This window comes from Lactuca serriola, chromosome 6 (genome assembly GCF_051521515.1).
Source record: "Lactuca serriola cultivar US96UC23 chromosome 6, Lser_US96UC23_V15, whole genome shotgun sequence".
NCBI classification, from domain to species: Eukaryota; Viridiplantae; Streptophyta; class Magnoliopsida; order Asterales; family Asteraceae; genus Lactuca; species Lactuca serriola.
In genome coordinates, this window is record NC_136413.1 from 38,429,810 (window position 1) to 38,450,499 (window position 20,690).

Sequence of the window (20,690 nt, forward strand, 5' to 3'; positions counted from 1 at the left end):
ATGGAGAAGAACATAATATGCTCCAAAAGGTGACATTCATGAGACATATGACTTCCGACTTACTGGATCAAAACACCATATCCTAAAATAACACATAATTTTATCAAGAAGATAACTTTTTCTGCTCAACATGCAGAAGAAGAACAACCCAAGTGCACCCAAAAACTTGTAGTAAGCAGTAATTTGATAATTGACCATACAACCCAAGAACAAACATTTTGTGACAACCCTTCCTCCGAATCCCTTCGAGGGATCTTCCAACACCAATAGCTTCTAGCTTGAGCCATCGCCACACCGGATGCCCGAAACTGCGACTAAAACCCAAATACTTCCAAAACCAACGTATACGCATATCTGAGCGGAGATTCCCCCAAGGTCAAATTTACGTACACTGACCAAGAACGAAGATCAACGTATCACAACCAACAAATTCCAGAAGAGCTAGCTTCCTTGATCATAACTTAAATTTCACGAACATGTGTTTCTCTTCGGCAGACAAGGACTCCCTCGACCTTAAGTACGCTAAACAAGACTCAAAGTTGTGATCCCAAATGAAACTATTCCCATCCTTACGTCGTCTCACTGACAGCAGAAGGCAGGAATCCACTTCTAACTGCAGAAACTGTCAACCTCGCTTACTGCCCTTAGAGTGAGAAAGAACAAGCGAGACCTAAACTGGTCCACACATCCCCCTTGGTTCAAGAACACCGCATCAAGATATGGAAATAATCAAATGGTACAATAGCGGTTCTTCTCATCTTGCCCAAAATTAGATATCATGATTGGGGTCCTTAACTGCAAACCCGACTTATTGACCAGTCATAACTAATCAACTGCTCCGATAAGCGTAACCATGGGCAATGTCAAAAAATATCAAAACTTGTGCGATACTTAGGCTCCAAGAGCAACAAAAGTGCACAATAATGTACAAAAACTCCCAAGGGTCTTATAACCATCTGCACCATCAATTCACTGGTATTCCCAACCAGCATAACACTATCCCTATGTTTATATAAACAATAATGGGTTATCAGCAACCCTTGGACTATCAGCAATCCTAAGGACTATCAACAATAACGAGGACTATCATCATCTCTGAAAATATCCATAACAACCATCATATACTAAGACTCGGTTAGTCTAGCATGTACCCACCTAATACTTAGGTAAAATAGTGTGATAATTCATGCGAAACCTCCTCATAAAATGAAACGAATCCACTAAGAAGATCTCAATAACAGATTGCTACTAAACCATCATGACTTTTCCAACAAGTCAACACCCTAATACTGCTTGATCCAACCCGTCGGTCACTAGACCATCAATGACAACACTATACTGCCATTGCACCTGCCAATGTGATACGAACACCATTATGCACTAGTTAGGCCACGTTGTTTTTAATTAGTCAAAGAGTTAACGCATTTTATTAGGAACCCATTACTTTATTTTGCATGCATGTTTCCTATTTCTTAGTTAGTGGTAGTATACTTAGTGGTAGTAGTGGTATGTTTGCATATTTAGTTCACTGTAACTTGGTTGAAGGGAAGAAAATAAAAAAACAGAAAATTGTTTCAAGTCTCTGTCTTCTCTCTTAAGTTCTTGGGAGATTAGCCTCCTCTAATTGGCTTCAATCATTTGGTGCTTTCATATCTCTTACCATGCCTCCCAAAAATGAAAACAAAGTTGATGAGCCACCAACCACAAATGAGCAACTCCAGGCCCTTCTCCACCTTACCACCGCCACCAACCACCGACTTGATACACTCACCACAAACATGAACACCCTTATCACCCTCTTCACTAATCAACAAAACAACCAGCCCCCTCCACCTCCGCCGCCACCGCCACTACCGCCACAACAACAGCCAAGACCACCAAAAATCTTTCTTCCCAACTTTGATGGTACTAACCCACTTGACTGGTTGTTCCAAGCAACCAACTACTTTGAATACTATGCAATTCCGCCACTACAACGACTCTCACTTTCAGTTTTTTATTTTACCGGCGAAGCTCTGAGTTGGTACAAGTATTTGGCTAATAACCAAATACTTGGTACATGGGAAGAATTCTCTCGAGCATTGGAATTGCGTTTTGGCCCATTTACATATGTGAATCGTCAAGCTACACTCTTCAAGCTTACACAAACCTCCACCGTTTCGGCATACCAAGCCGATTTTGAGAAAACTAGCAATTTTGTTGTGGGCCTCACCCCAGAAGCATTGTTGAATTGCTTCTTATCCAGCCTTCGAGATGACATTGAAAATGAAATAGCACTCCACAAACCCACCACCCTTCATCAAGCATACAGTCTTGCGAAGCTTATTGAAGACAAACTTTGTGCTCTACTTCCATCTATGGAGGGTTCCTTTGCAACTCCACCAACGAAACCGCCTTTACTGCCCACTCCTTCACCATCTCCTGCAACACTTCCAATCAAGCGATTAAGTCCTATCGAGATGAAAAAACGACGAGCGGAAGGTTTATGCTACAATTGTCCCACAAAATATCAACCGGGTCACCAATGCAACCCACCAAAATTTCTCCTTCTTCAGTCGGAGTCTGACCCGCCATGGACTTCCATCACCCAACATGATCTTGGCCTTGAGGACAAGGCCATTTTTCAGGACGGGAGTATTGATACGAACACCGTTATGCACTAGCTAGGCCACGTTGTTTTTAATTAGTCAAAGAGTTAACGCATTTTATTAGGAACCCATTACTTTATTTTGCATGCATGTTTCCTATTTCTTAGTTAGTGGTAGTAGTGGTATGTTTGCATATTTAGTTCACCGTAACTTGGTTGAAGGGAAGAAAATAAAAAAAACAGAAAATTGTTTCAAGTCTCTGTCTTCTCTCTTAAGTTCTTGGGAGATTAGCCTCCTCTAATTGGCTTTTATCACAATGCCACACGATTAGAAAACCAACACACAAGTATCTACTACACAACTCACAACCCCAATCACAAAAGTGAATTCCACTATGACTCACGGTTCCCCACCGTTCTAACCATCACCTAACCACAACCTAAAGACTTCTGACCAACATCCAATAGCCCAAAAGACACATAGCCATCATCCCTACTAATCAGTAGAGACCTCATCAACATCTCAATCAACACTTTCAAAAATACAGGAGCCATGCTATTTAGAAACCCACAGAGACCAATATATAATCTTTACTAAACTTGATTAATGGTTGACTCATCAGTTGCACCCTTAGATGATATAGCTTGAATCCTTCAAATAATCTCAACTTCTATTGATAAATGAAACAACTAACGATCGAAATTACCATGAGAAGACTTCATATCCACGAGCTCTTAATTGGTAGCTTGTTTTTCCTTCTTGCAAGTGGCAATAACCCTGAACCAAAAACCGTGGGAGGAGTGGGCATAATAGGAGTTGGTTTATCGGGTGTATTATCTAACTGTCAATATCACAAGGACTAATTTCTCATATATCTGACTGTGTCGTTTCATGTGAACGAGCAGGAATGGAGAAGAACATAATATGCTCCAAAAGGTGACATTCATGAGACATATAACTTCCGACTTACTGGATCAAAACACCATATCCTAAAATAACACATAATTTTATCAAGAAGATAACTTTTTCTGCTCAACATGCAGAAGAAGAACAACCCAAGTGCACCCAAAAACTTGTAGTAAGCAGTAATTTGGTAATTGACCATACAACCTTTCAAATGGAGACATCCCATAGTTATGTGAAGTAGGGATCCGATTGAACACATAAACAACGGTCATAAGTTCATTCCATAAAAAAGTAATAGGAGCCTTAGGGGATAGTAATAAATAGTGGGTTGTCACAATTAGATGTCTATAATTTATTTCAACAACACCATTTTGTTGAGGGGTATCAATACAAGATGATTGATGAATGATGCCATCAAATCCAAGCAATTACATACAATATTAGAGGTTTACTTCCCTAAGTCACACCCAAAACACTTTATAACGACCAAGTATGTGTCTTGAAAAGAGCTCTAAAATTCTTGTATATGGTAAAAAAAAATCACCACTACACTTTATAAGACAAACCCAATTATATTGTGTTGGATTAAGTGTCTTAGTCATTAACTAAACTTGAATTATTAGCAAAGTCCTTTTAGGTTGCCCTCAAACCTAGTAAGAGATTGGAATACTATTTGGAAAGAGAGATTGATTTATTAATTTATTATATGATTAATAAATTAATTAGAAATCTAAATAAATAATTTATTAATATGTTTTGAGAAAAATATATTAATTAGAAATTATAAGGTTTAATTATAAATTAACTAGAAATTAATTGGAATTAATTTTGGGATTGATTGGAATAATTAAAAGTGGAATGACTAAAGGTGACAATGTTTAAAAGTTGAACATTGAGCAATTCTAGAATGTCCCTAACGGGGGACAAAAATTCTAGAGGAGTTGTAGAGTTTTTAGAGCCTTTCTTGGGCTCAAGGGAAACTTGGGAGGGGGGGGGGGAGCAAAAGCGATTAGCTTATCCGAAGAAACCTGCCTTATCTAAGCCCCCTTGATCACCTATATAAACCCTTCCCTAGCCTTGGAGTTTCGGCCATCATATCGTCTTAAAGGAATTCTGAAAATTTCATCCTCTCCCCTCTCTATTCAATAGCCTCCAACTTTTAGGGTGTGGGTGTAAGCCGTTAGAGGCACGAGACTTCTGGTGCTTGCTTTCTAAAGCTAGATCAAGAAGGAATCATTATTTATTTACTACAATAAACATAACATAAGTATTTTCTAATAACCTATCGTATTTTCGAAAATAGCATTGTACTTGTAGGGTTCTTGATGTTCAATAGTTGTTTGCAAATAATAATGAGAACATAGATCCTTTAGGGTGTATGCAAACTTAGGGTTTATGTTTTTCCGCCAAAAAATATGATTTTGAAACATATCAAGCCCATCAGTGATATCATAGCCATTGTTCTCATTGATCTTGCACAAAGTTGAATATATCAAAATTAGTGTTTATAGAAACAACTTTAATGAGTTATTTTTCGAAAATTCCCTAGGGTTCTTAAAACTCGTCTCCACCCTAGTTTTTTTTTCCGATTTTTACAAGGGTTTAGAAACCCTAGCCTCCTTCCTATTTTTGATTACTTAGAGGGCAATTTAGGTTTCCCTTATTTGATAATTATTGTTTTAATTATTTAAAATAGAATAATTAAAATTGGATAAACCCAATACTCTTATTTTTCAAAAAAAATTATTTGATTATGATTAAATTTAAATTATTTGATTAATAGTTATTAGTAAATAATTATTTAATCCTCATGAGATTTCAATTAATTTAGTTAATTATTAATTAAAAGATAAATATTAAATCCTAATTGGTTTATTTTTAAATTAAATTAATTTTCTATGAATTTCAAAAATTTGAACTTGAACCTAGTATTTTAGAAAAGTTCTAAAATACACCTTATACTATATATAATTAAAAGATTAATATAATATATGTATAAGAAAAGTCAGTCAAATCGCTAGTACGCCTCATTCACAAAACTATGCTATAAATAGGGTATAAGGAAACGGCCTATAAAATAGTCGTTGAATGGTTGTCCACACTCACCCACTGCTTTCTTGTGCAGAGGAGGGTCGTTAGCCAAACGGATTTGATAGGACATAATTTCATTAATAAGTATAATGATATGAAGTAACTAAACTATTTTTATAATCCCACTCTTAGTTACTTTAGAATTTTTTTTTTTCAAAAGTACGTTAATCCATGAAAAAGCACAGCATACTTTATATGTCGCTAGTGGAGTGTGTCTAGTTAACCGACACACTAATAGGGACTATAAAGAGATATGATGGACATCTTGAAAAAAATATGATTTTTGATGGAGCGTGTGTAGTTAACCGGCACATCAATGTGAGTGGGTAAATGACATCAAGTTTGTCAAGTGGATTTACATGGTTATTCACATCTCGTTTGTGATCCTCGACATGCTAGTCCCAAAAGTAAGAGAATAATCTGAGATTAAACATGTCATTTATAAGAATCAATGCATCTCAAAAGATCGAGGAGTTTCATAAGATTGGAATCGGTAAAAGCCTTAGCTACCTAAAATAGATTCGAATTTGACTATGGCAACCCTCTTCAAAGTTCGCATCGAAAATATGTATCATTGCCTTAATTTAAATTTGTGGGTTAATAATTAAGGATTAAAATCAATAAACTTGAATTCTCATTTTCTCATATTTTAAATTATCTTATGAATATAGAAATGGTTTTCCTCATTCTTAAGGAAATAGTTTTCCTCAATCTTTTATAGATGTTATTCCAATTTCATGTCAAGGTGAAATCGCTTTCCCTTCCTTAGGAAATGATGGAACTAGAAATCATCTATCTTCCACCACCTCTTGTGGCTTTCCCAACGTAATGTTTTCCTCAAGTTGAAAGATACGAGACTACTCAATCTCTATTGGCATGTAAACATCAAGATGGAAACTTTGTATGTACGCATGTACTAAAAGGAAATCATACATTGACAAGTTGGATAGATTGGGTGTTGTTTTACCAAGGGAGAAATCCATTGATTTGTTTCTCTTGCTTCCTAAGTCATATGGTTAGTTAGTTAAAAAATTTCATATGAGGAATCTCGATGTGAACCTAATTGATTTGACCCAAATGTTGATTGTTGCCGATGTAGAAATGCTTAAGAGCACATCTAAAGAGGAAATGCTTATTAGGTCTATTTCCAAGGTTTCCATGGACATTAAAAATGCTCAAAATGGTGGTCTAGAAAATATTTCTCTAATCAATGGAAAGGGGTCATCCAAGATCAAACTGTTTGATCGTATGGTAAAGAGAAATGCTAGTTTTGGGATCGTTCCATGTGTTGATGTAACGCCCGTAGATACGGGCTAGTCAATTTAGAGATAATAGGGATCGAAGACAACTTTTTGGCAAAATATTATTTAGAATAAATAATCTTAACCAAGCTGTAGTATATGTTATAAGGTTTCCATACATATAAAGAGCGCCGAAATCCAAGTTATAACGAAGAAGTTATGACTCGTCGAAGTTTTACGGCAAAACCGACACGGCACCGGGAGACGTAAATAGTGAATTTACGATGGAGGACTTTTTAGCCTTAGTGATCTAAACTAAATTTGTATTATATGTTAAATCGAGAACATCCATAAAAAGAACGCCCAAATCCGACTTCGTATGAGGAAGTTATTATTTTTCTAAGATTCGGCTTAGCAGTACACGACCCGAAACTCAAATTTTAGTTCGAGCGGTTTTTGACTTACGCGACCTAAATGAGAGTTGAAGATCTCATTAATAGGAACTCAACGGTAAAAAGACATAAGAAAACAGAGTCCGTATGTAGAAGTTATGAATTTTACGCGGACGTTTAATAATATAATCTCCTTGTACTGTTAAACTTAAGATCGGTTGAGAATTAGCCGACGGAGTAAAAATGAAAGTTGTAGATATTATTTTTACCTACGCGTGGATATAAAGAACGTCAAAAACGGAGGTCGTATGTCAAAGTTAAGGATTTTAGAAGTCAGAAGTGTGCTCTGCGAAAATGGGTGATGTGGCACAATCTTGGCCATTGCTTTCTCCCCAAGTCTTGCCACTAGATGGTGACATGTGGCACCAAGTTTAGCCAATTTTCACCCTATAAATAGAACATCTCCCACCTTCATTTTCTTCACACCTTTCTCATTCTTTCTTCTCTTTACTCTCTCTCTAGAACCTCTCTCTAGCCCCGAAACCCCCGAAAAGCCTAGGGAACCTCCCTAGCACGAGGCGGAAGCCCCGGAGTGCTCGAAGGCTCCGAGAAGAAGAGCTTTTCGGCTCAGGAATGCTGCTCCAAGCAAAGCCCGGTTTTCTATAAAACCCGCTGTAAGTGAGCTACGCCTACGCTATTTTTAATATATCGTTTATTTAATTATAGTAACGTTATTAGGAACTTATAATAAGTACTTGGGCTATTATTATGGGATATATAAGTATTGTTTGACGCTTGTATAATAGTAATAATAGCTAGATTTCGTCGAAGGAAATTATTTTTAAGAAGCGAAGCGCTGTCCGAGTTCGGATTCACCATCTTTTCAAGTGAGTCCATAGTTACTTTCAGCTTACACATAGATATGAAGTATTTTTATATAAATTACGTGCTATGTGTGCATATTATCTGAATACTTGCTATCTATGCTGGATGAACGTTTTATACATGTTTTCAATGATTTAAACTGTATATGTATTTTATATCTACAAAATGTGTTGGGTAAAACATGGGTAGATGTAATAGTTGCTATATGACAAAATAAAATAATGAGAGGCCTCGTTATAGATGTTATTGATGATCCAGTCATCTAGCGGAGTATAGATGATGACCACATACTATTCTAGACAGTCCAGTGGAACACTAGCAGGCTCGCAACTTGTAGGTGTTTATTTGAACTGTGTGTTTGTTTGAACTGTGTGCTCACCAGATGTACTCCATCCCCCACATGGTTTCCTTAAGGACATTTATTGCTGAGGAATCCCCTTAGTAGTAGTGTCCATCCCGATGATAGTCCTTAGACTAGGTCCGTTGTGTTAGATGTTTTAGGGACGTAAAGTGAGGATAACGGGAACGGGTAATCGGGTTTGTTTGGTTTGATAAAGCTAATAACTTATTTATTGTGGGTTGAAAACCCTATGTGCTCACCAGGCTCCCAAGCCTGACCCACTCAGTTTCTTGTATTACAGGTAGTGGCGCATGAGCATAGATGTGATGTCTTGGGATGAGAGATTAATGGATTGTAGGCCTATAAATACAGAATAATGTAGTAAGGCCTATGTTGTATTGTTTATGCTTATGATCTGTATCGAACATGATATCCCGAGTCTTTTTAAATGAAATACATTTCTATGGAAATGCTTTTGATAAATCTTTATCATATTTTGTTTTTGGGACAAATTCTGCAACACTTTTATTTAAAATATTACTCTGATTTTTAAACAAAGCATAAACAAAATCGGTCTTTTCTGACCGTGAAAATGGGGACGTCGCAGTTGACCTCAAAGAGCCCATTTATTTCTACTGCTAATTGAAGGGACATTGGAAATGAAGTTGCCCAAAATACATGAAAGATCTTAGAGTCAAGTTGTATGAGTCTACTTCAAGTACATATATTATCTGACTCCATTGTTTTATAGGTTCCTATTCAAAGAGTACTCTTAATAAATGATAATATTAAAGGATCTAAGAGAAAAAAGGAAGCTTAAGCAGAGTGACCTAAATCTGATAATGAGAGATGGACTTCGGTCACATAGTCCGATGATCAGAATTTGGAGCTACTACTTAGGAGTTAGGATAATTTAATAGATTGCTATTAATCTAAGGAGATGTCTAGAAACATAGTTTTTCATTTTATGCATTGTAAGGACAAGTTCAATTTTTTTGTTTATTTTCAATAAAAGTGAAAATTTTGTTTTATATGGTTGCTTTATTCTTATTTCCTTGTAATGGAATTTATGAAAGTGTTGACAATGTTTCTAATATTAGCAATATTAATTGTGTATTTGATTCTTATAATATCGTGTGTGGTATTGTCATAATTGACCAAGTGAAAAGAAATCTCATCACCAACCGAACAGATACCTGGTGGTGTACAAGTCATATTGTATAATATATGAGAATTTTGTTCATTGGAAAATTATGACTAATTCATTGATCACATGTTTATGTGAGTCAAGTGAAGGACTAATGGATCTAGTACATATTGATATAGACTCTTCAGATCCACCACAAAGGACGATAACTCTATTCGTCATGATTTTCTGATGTTTCAATAAATATGTTTTGTTCATAAGATTAAACATAATTCTACTACTATTGAAAAGGTTTTGGAAGAATAACATAATGAATAGAAGAATCTATTAGGCAGAAAGATAAAAGTTTCTCCAATGTGTGAAGGGAAAGGAGAGTACTTTAACATCATGCTTTATCATAATCTTAATGATTGTGGAACTATATCACAATTGATCCTTGAAGAACATCTTAGTGCAATTATATGACTAAGAAGAGGAATAAGATTTTGTTGAATAATAGTTCGATCAAGAGATGAGTCATACTTCATTCCAAATCAATTTATAGAGCATGCTCTAGTAACTACAAATCGTATCGTGAAACTTATTTCAAACTAAGAAGGTTGAAAACACCTCAAAATATGTGGAGTAAAAATGTTTTTCTTACTAGAGCACATATAGAATTGGATTTGTGATGTTTTCGTTAATCGAGAAACAAAGGATAAACTGAGCCATATTCTCTGAAGTGTTTTCTTGTCTAGAATCCACACAAGCTTTTGAATATTTGTTTTAGCTCGTCAAGGAATGTTCCTTGAGAGAAATAAATCATATGTCAAGAAGTCAGTGGGAGTCACATTGATCTTGAGAGTTTCAAGTGTCAACTTATAATAAACCTTTTATTTATCACTAACACACGACCTGAGGTTGATAACCTATGGTGTTTGTTGACACATTCTTATTTCTGTGCACTTCTAGTTGAGTTGGAAATGTTTATGATTTCTATGTTTTTCATTTAATTTCAAAAGCAAAGCACGTTGTTCAGTGAAAGTACATTGATCAATATAGGTGAGTTGATAACAACACAAAAGCATTGGTAGGCCCTTGAGCTACCAGAGGGAAAGAAATTTAGAATTGCGAAGTTCAGTCCATGAAGGAAAGATAAATTTAAATTTGGTTTGTACTAAACCTTATCTTATGATTGTAGGTTGCAAAATGATAGATTCACATGGATGGGAATGTACGCACCTTGAAATTTATGTGGTAAAGATTCGCTCTAATTCATGAAAATGATTATCATGAATCACTTTCGCTAGTATCTTTTAAACATCTGATAAAGATCAATATGAATATTGGCTATGGTAATTGCATTCTCAAATTCATAATATGATTACGACATCTATCTTCATGTTTCGAATTGTGAGGAATGGCAAGGAATTGTTTGAACATTCAATACTTACAGTTATAAGTTATGACAGGGTTTAAAGACACACATATGCTATCCAATGAAGGTGTATGAACATAATAAGTTTAGTTAGAGACTTATCGAAGCGTCGCGTAACAGAAATTTGTACTTCAGTAAGAAAGTCAATACTAGTGGGAGAATAATTGTTATGCTAGTATTTCATGTTGACATTACTGTTTGAAAGGAACAAATTTCTCAATTTGGAAACATCAAAGTTTGGGAATTATTTCACTATAATAGACTTAAGGGAGTTGACACTCATACTTTTTTTCGAATCTAAAGGATTAGGTCGTATAGTTTAATAGAACTTAGTCATAAACATATGTGAATATCATGTTGAAATGGTTCACATAGGAAATTCCATATATGAATATATTATAGCAAGAGATTGAACAGATATTGGATATAATGAATCGAGTCCCATATGATTCAAATATAGGGTCGATTACATATGCTACAATATTCACTTATTCTAATTTTTCAAATTCCATGAGCATTAATAGGAAAATGATAAGAATTTTTTATGTGACTAGAGTTGTTAAATAACTGTCAAAAACATTATGAGGTTTACTGAAGATTTCTTTATTGTGGATAGTTAGAAGTATGGTATTAATTTTGATGGACCATCATAGCAGGATTCTGAATTAAGATGATTCTTGATCAGAATTAATGGTCATATGGAATATGGAAATATTTCCATCATGGGAGTTGATTATTAAATCTACATGTGACTTGGAAACTTTAATGCAAGAGAAGTGTTCAAGGAGTGTACCTTAAATTTGAACCTTCATTATCATAGAATTATTTCTAGCAACAAAGTTCCAATGAAACATTCTTTAATATCGTTGGCTCAGTCTCTGTGAGTTTGAAGCCTCGACATCACATAAGGTCAATGCGTGCAAGGTTGGAATTCCAATACATTTTAGACACTGACAAAAATTTGGAATTGTGAAATAAGCATCATTGGAATAGTGTCCAGCCGATCTGTTCACAAAGAAAGGACCATAGAGAAACATAATATGCATGTTCATAACATGGCATGACTAATGTTTGATTCAAGTGGTTAGTTGACTACTCAAAACATTATACAATGAATAAAGTTGTAATTATTATGGTGATTAAATAATATAGATTATTTTTTTTCCATAGGTTTAAAACCAGATAGTTTCATTTTATTAATTCTTTTCCTAGTTTATTTTAGTTCATTCCATCTCATTTTAGTTAATCTTCATGCATATTTTCTCTTTTTGTTATTTTTCATATTTATTGGGTGCTTTCTAGTCTTTTAAGCTTAATTGTAGGATTTTTTCGGAGACTATTCAACATGGAGGAATATGGGACCTTTGGAAGCTTGTGGTATACTTATGGGCTTGAATTGGTGCAATTGGGATTATTGTCAACATGATGATGGAGCTGCATACGATAATTCTATCGGACCCTTCAAAGGATATGTATCCCGGGAAAGAAGAAGCCCAACCGGTCACCTACTCAACCACCATGTCAAAGAAGGAAGATTTGGTGACCATATTGAACAAGGACAAGAAAGAATGTGGTTGGATGATTTCTATTATCAAAAGTCTAGGTATGGTATGGCTCTCCCGTAAAAAGAAAGTCAAATACAAGAAAAGAGTCCCAATAGAGGTGTGGAAATTAAAAAATGTCGACACGGGGAAAATTTTCAAGGTTAATGGACATCGATTGAAGCCATTATATGAAGGTTTTGTTTCAAATGTCCAAGATGTCATCCATTTGGATGCCCCAAAGTGTTAAAGTGAAGTTTGGAGACATCTCGCCAAAGACGTTAAATAAAGGCATTTTTGGAAATCATTGTGCTTTCGTTTCTCAGCTTTACTCATGCGGTCCATGTGTAATCCCAGCCTGTTCACGTGCCCTGCAATCCGTCCGTGTGTCTTATATCCGTCCGCATCCAAATATTAAATTATGTTTTTTTTTCCTTGGTCATGAGCATGGATGAAATAGTGTTTATTTTGTTGGATAATTTCTTGGTTAAGTAATGGACCCTCAAGTTAGTAAGCAACAAATGGTTTATATGTTTGTTTTCATTTCATTTAAGCCATGGAAATATTTCCTCCATAATGATAACCTAAGCATTTGATTATCTTTTGGACTTAGTAACTCTTAAAACTTAATGCTAGTTGATTTTCACAAAATTACATGCTTCATTGGCCTTGTGACTTTGATTAAGGAAATGTGTATTGAGCTCCTCTAACCATTTTAATAACAAAGAAGAGTTGTGGAGATTTGTGCTTATGAATTACTATAGCCAACTTAAATTAAATCACAAGTGTTGCTCCATTTTGTCTAATGATAAGTTAACTAAGAAACCCATGTCGTGTATTCCACAGTCAACCAACTTCTCTTCATTGATTTTAAATCAAATCCTTTACTTGTTATTTGTAATTTCTAAATTCAAGCATAGTTTTAGCTTTCTCAAAACAATAAAAAAATATTTAAACCCCCATTTTACTTTTATTTTTGTTTCACAAGTACTTGTACAAGTGATTTTCATAGAGATATAAATTGAACCAATCTATGTGGATACGATCCCTTTACCATTATACACTATTTTGTGTGCAAGATTTAGGGTTATTTATTTTGTTGGCCTCGACAACCACCAAATTTTAGCGTCGTTGCCGGGGATTGGTTTATTTTTAATCAATTTGCTTCTCTATAACTAGACGTCATCGTACATGTACTCTAATCTACAATCTCGAAATTGAAAAAAAAACAAAATGTATGGTATGGAAATGAACACTCCTTGCATTGAATATGAACTTTCTGAGCTAGCTCAGTTAGTTATGATGACTAAAAGTGACCAAAGTGTGCAGCCCATTCCTCTTATTTGCGATTTTTGCGCCCAAAATCAACATCATTCGAACATGTGTCCATATTTACAAGGAGAATGGGACGAAGTGCAAGAGAGGGAAAGCTACTACTGGTCAAATCAATGGAGTTATGATCAGCCTGAACATGATCAATGGTGGGACAAAAGCTAAGATTAGGGAAATAACCAATACCAAAACCCATACCAAGCTTGGGGAAATAACCAATACCAACCAACTCCACAGTTCCAACAACCCTTTCCTAACCCTCCTCAACAAACTAAAATGCTAAGCATGTCCTTAGAGGACATTGTGAAAATCATTTCCACTTCTATCCAAATTTTCTAAGAAACAACCCAAGCTTGCCTCAAAATCTTAGAGCAACAAATAACACAACTTGCTCAATTAATAAGTAAAATGGAAGCTCAACACAAAATACCATATAGAGAGAGCCCATCACATAGCGCATGTTCCATTCCTTTGAAATACGAGAAAAGTTTGATGGCCCAAGAATGTTATATAAAGAAGAGGAAGAAGAAGTAGAAGTGGAAGAGTCTATTAAAGAGGAAGAACAAATTGAGAAAGCTAACAATGAAACTATAAAGGAAGTGATAGAGGTTGACGAAAGACAGGTTGAGCCACCCACTACCAATGATAAACTAAATCCAGTTGTAGAACAACCACAAGAGCCGGAAACAATAAATCTGTCGGACCCTTCAAAGGATACGTATCACGAGAAAGAAGATGTCCAATCGGTCACCTACTCAACCACCATGTCAAAGAGGGAAGATTTGGTGACCATACTGAACAAGTACGAGAAAGAATGTGGTTGGATGATTACTATTATCAAAGTTCTAAGTCCGATATGGTTCTCCCATAAAAAAGAAAGTCAAATACAAGTAAAGAGTCCCAATGGAGGTGTGGAAATTAAAAAATGTCGACATGGGGAAAATTTTCAAGGTTAATGGACATCGATTCAAGCCATTCTATGAAGGTTTTGATTCAAATGTCCAAGATGTCGTCCATTTGGATTCCCCAAAGAGTTAAAGTGAAGTTTGGAGGCGTCTCACCAAAGACGTTAAAGAAGGGCATTTTTGGAAATCATTGTGCTTTCGTTTCTCAGCTTTACTCATGCGGTCCACGTGTACTCCCAGCCTGTCCGTATGCCCTGCAATCCATGCACGTGTCTTATACTCGTCCATATGACTCGTCCGCATCCAAATCTTGAATTCAGTTTCCTTGCAGTCGATCACATGCTGTCCGCGTGGATTTATACATTGTCTATGTGGATTCGTTGACCAACTTTGACTTTCATCGACTTGTTGACTAAATAACTTGACTGATATGCAACCATTCTTTTTCCTTACCCCACCGGTTGTTTCCGTCTCTCTATGCATTTTTTCTTTCAGAATAAACCATTAACCCAAACCCTCCTCCCATTCATCCTTATCCCCTTCCACCTTACCCTTATACATCATACCCCTATCCCTATCCTCCTCCCGAACCCCCTGGATTTAGGTACTTCGCCCTTCCTACAAGCATTGAGGACAATGCTTATTTCCTAGCTTGGGGTGGGGTATTCTCTTTTTCTTTTTATTTTAGTTTTTCATGCATTGTTAGGTTGCATAACATTTTAGCCTTGAGCTAATTTGCATCCATTTATTTATTTATTTATTTTATAAAAACTCCAAAAAGATTTTATTTTATTTTTTTCTTTTTTGCATAACATTTAGTCTAGGACATTAGCATACATGCATTTTGTTATTGTTTTACTCTCATCTCTTAGATGCCATGGAACAGGGTCATAAGTATTGAATCATAGATTGGTCCTAGGTTTTGTTATGGAATTCCTTATTTTCGACAAGAGGAGTTCTAGAGTTTTTAGAGCCTTTCTTGGGCTCTAAGGAAACTTGGGGGGAAAAGCAGAAGGGATAAGGCGTATCTAAGGAAACCTAACTTATCCAAGCCCCCTTGATTACCTATATAAACCCTTCCCCAGCCTTGGAATTTCGGCCATCACATCCTCTCAAGGTAATTTTGAAAATTCTATCTTTTCCCCTCTTTCTTCAATAGCCTTCAACTTGTAGGGTTTGGGTGTCAACCATTAGAGGCACGAGACTTCTGGTGCTTGCTTTCTAAAGCTAGATCAATAAGGAATCATTGTTTATTTACTACAATAAACATAAGGTAAGTATTTTCTAATAACCTTTAGTATTTTTGAAATTAGCATTGTACTTGTAGGGTTCTTGATGTTCAATAGTTGTTTGCAAATCATAGTGAGAACATAGATCCTTTAGGGTGTATGCAAACTTAGGGTTTATGTTTTTCCGCCAAAAATTATTATTATTGAAACATATAAAACCCATCATAATGTGTGTAACAGATATAAACGAGACTTAATAGGAGAAACCTCCCTATGAAGACATTGGAGATGGACCCCATACATTAAAATACATACGATCAAAAGGAACAAGGGAATAAGAGAAACTTTTAGTAAAGGTTAGATCAAAAACATCGACACGTTAGTAACCACTACAATAAAAAAATATCACCACTATTCAAATTATCCAGAACATCAGTATAGACTAAAAATTGTAAAGATGAAGCTAACACATGTCTCAAACGAGAATGTCAAAGATAAAAATCAGAAGATGAATGACTCAACAGAAAAGAAGAGAAATCGACATTAGAGGAAACAACACCCGAAACTTGAAGCTGATTCACAAATAGAGTTCCCCTATCCTACGGTTAATCCTAACACCCTCTGAGATAGTTGGTCCTATACACAACAATAGTCAGATTTACACAGCTAACTAGACGAGTCAAAGTTTAATCAATTTTGGGAATAGAGTAGACATCAGTGAGAGAAACATGAGGAGTAACAACAAAACCCATACCCTTCATTGGTATGGATGCGACAATGACATACATAACATAAATAAAGGAACCATAAGAGAAAGAAACAAATGATGAAAAGCATGGTGAAACGTGGTGAGATACACCAGAATACAAGATCCATAAAGAAGAAGGGATACATGATGTACTGGATTAGGACATATCCGAATGGGACATGAAGGCAGACATGAAAGTTAGATTAGAAGCCAAATATTGTCTGAAGGACTCAAAAATTATGGATTCAAATGTATGGAAGGTTCGTGATCAGTCTCTACATAAGGTGTAATAGTAGTAAACTATGGTGTATGAGGTGCCCATGCATGGGACTAGAAGGGTGTGCATGAAACTCTCCGGATGGACGATTTTCTGTGGTGTCCTTTGCTGCTATTTTGGCTTGTTAAGTAATAGTGGGCACTAACACTTCCAATGGTTTTCTGTTTGCAAAACACACATTCATCAAAAGCAATTTTAGGAGCTTGCATGGCTGATTTATAGATTTAGGTCGTAGTGGAACAACAAAAACAACATATGTACTGGAAACTTTAGAACTTTATAAATCTTATTTTTGATACATTTTTCTTATGCAATCATATCATGAACAATTTATTCAACTCTAAGAAGAGTGGTACGATGCAGAATTGTTCTATAAAGGCCATCTAAGTCAGTTTTTAGTTCCATCAAAAACTACAACAAATGTTGTTCTTCTCTTTTAGAAATATAAGGTCTGAACACTTCCAATTCATCAGACTTGTGAGGGCCAACTATCCCACAAATTAGGTATAGCATGATAAAAATCTTAGACGCTTGTGATGATCGGTTGAAGTGTGTGGATATGAGTGTCTAACTGATACTGTTCAACAAAGTTAGACTGAGTGTACCGTCTTTTGAGTGTATCGTCTTTTAAAATGCTCCCAAACTTTCCATGATGTATTATATTTTGTCAATTGGGTGTCAATATACTAGACCACAAAGTTATTAATCCAAGTGATAATCTTAGAATTATTAGTTTCCCAAGCATCAAGTAACATTACAAAATTGGAAGATTTATCATTTGTTAGTTTCCCTTTGACTCCAATAATAATACCCCATATTTGTTTACCCTTCAGAAATTTTCCATCACATAAATCCGATAGGCATAATTTTTTCCACCTAGTTGTATGCTAATAGACTGTAAAGAGTAATCTTTGGGAGCCATATCGACTATAATCAACCCAAGCAAATTCCAATATATCAAATACAAAAAGGAAGATAACACAAACAGCATATTCCAATGACAATGAAAACAAACCAACACTAATAAAACAAACAAAAGAATTACTAGACCAAATGAACAAAGCTCTTTGATCGTTAAACAATACCTCCAACTATTGACAGATCTAAAGGCAAGAATTGAATAATTCTCCAATACAATATTGAATGAATAATAGAGACATAAAAAGTATTTAGGGTTTTATTATGAAAGAAAAGGTAATTACAATACAAAAGAAATGACCACTACAAATAATAAAAGCTATCAAGGGTTAACCTAGCTAAAAGGCTAAATAAATGCTCAACATAAAATAAGCCCAATACTTTATTATGCTAACAATTTGTAATAATGATGCATACAAAGTTAATACTTTATTATGATAACAATTTGTAATAATGATGCATAAAAATTTAGGGGGCTTATGTTCGCCATTTTATACAACAACAAAAACAAAACCGATGGAGTGAGGGAAAGGTAAGATGTATACAATTGTACCTCCACCCCAGGTTAGAAATTTCTTCCAAAGATGATGACCTTAGTCATGTTAAATGTATACTTACAATGGTGAATAAAAAGTAAGGGGGACTAAAACAGAAAATAGATAAAACTCATACAAGTAATAAGTTCAAAGTAAAAAGGAGACATAAGCAAGGAGGTAAACAATATATAGAAAACACATACATATAAATAGGAACTAAGGCCCATACTATTCACTATTCAACTATCTTTATTGTAAGCATCCTCTCATTTTTATTTGATGCCATGTCCTCTGAAATGGTCAAGTCCTTCATGTATGACACAAATTACGATCAACTGTGACCATCTCCGCCCTTTTAATTGTAACCATCGGCAAAAAGCATGCACCATGCTACCCATTCCTAAATCTTATGAGAGATCTCATCAATAATTAAAGCAAAGTTGTATATGCTAAGAGTCGATCCCTGATTAACCAGTGACATAGCCAAGATTTTGTTTGAAGATGGACCAAATAATTACAAAATATAAACAAGTAGCAAAATACTTCACATGGTAACAAAATGTAACAATGTATGATTTTAAAATAAATTGTTCGTTTAAATTGGAAGTAATTGATTAATTAAGATATTAAAAAAATATCAATATACGAACCCGATAAACGAGAAATTCACTGTTAAAATTGAAATGCAATTTGATCTATTCAAAAAATTATTGCGTCAATTTTTAATCGACGTACCTGAACAGATAAATTATTTCATTCATTATGAATTTATGTTTTGAATGAGACGAACCATGTCACAATTCACAACCTTAACGTTTTTTATTTAAAAGAAATATAATTTTTATATAAAAGATATATTTAACTTCAAATTTGTGTGGGTAGGCTAATGCCCATTGTTGCACCCATATAGCTACACATTCCCACTATGATATAATGTAGGAAAATTTAGGGTATGTGGTGGAGATATGGATACCAACTTGGATCGTGATATCACTTTCCGAACTGATATTTCTACCCTATGTCTGGGTTACAAGAAATTCAGCCTAGGATAATCCAAGTGGACACTTACATTTCTAGGCATAGAAAACGTAAGCCAATATACTAGAGGATTCTGTGAATGTAGGATGAAAAATGAGAGCTTAAGATCGTAACCCGCTTCTGGAGAGGAAGAGTTGTTTATATATTAAACACGATTAGGGTTTCATTAGGGTTGGGCCGTCATTAGTTGCTTTGGAAGCAAGTAATATCAATCCGGATTTAATGAGCATTTAGGGTTACCAAAAACTAACGAGTTTCGGTAGTTACCATAATCACCCTCAAGAAATTGAATTTTCCATTATGTTCCTAGCCAGGGGCTCTTCCCCTTGGACCCCGCTTTGGTGATGCCCCTTTGGAAACCCCGGACCCGGCGGCGCTGCCCCCGCAGCCCCGACTAGTCATCGAACCGGCTTCTAACTCGATCTTATACATGCATGCACTCCGCACAACCCCGTACATATATTAGAGTACAAATCATGAAGTCCCTTAGCTCACATGTTGGTTTCAGTTACTTAAAATGACATGGTGGCACTAAAATCTCCAACATATAATTGTTGATTTGTAGAGATTGATATGCTTCTGGATCTTATTGCCGCTATTGAGATTGGTTTCTAGAAGTTGGTCTCCGGATAGCAGATGCATGAAGGTAGATTCCAGGAGATGAGTTTTCACTAAGGGTGTTCCACGGGGCTCTCGGCAACTCATTCCTTAGCTTGACTCGTTTCTTATTTTAGGTTCATTCTTCTCCCGATATATTGTACTTGTAAATCCTACATCTAAACCATTCCTAAACTAAAAGAAATCTCTCTAGTTCGTGACGTAGCAGAGGTAAATGATTGTATTAATTAACCACATATATACTTGTATGTTCTTTATTTTCTTCACATATCTTCTTATTGTTAGTGTGTCGTTTGTTACCCTAACAATATCTCCTTGGTGCCCTTTAGATTTCCCATTGTATCTTGGTTATTATTCAATGTAGTACTTGATGTAATTGATATTATTTCCCATGAATGATCTCTCATTAATCAATGATAATATATACAAAATACATGGACTAAGGCCAATACAAATGGGCCGAGATATAGACTAACAATATGCTAAACAATAATAACAACAGTTAATAATAATAACACACTAGCACACATGGAAAACATGT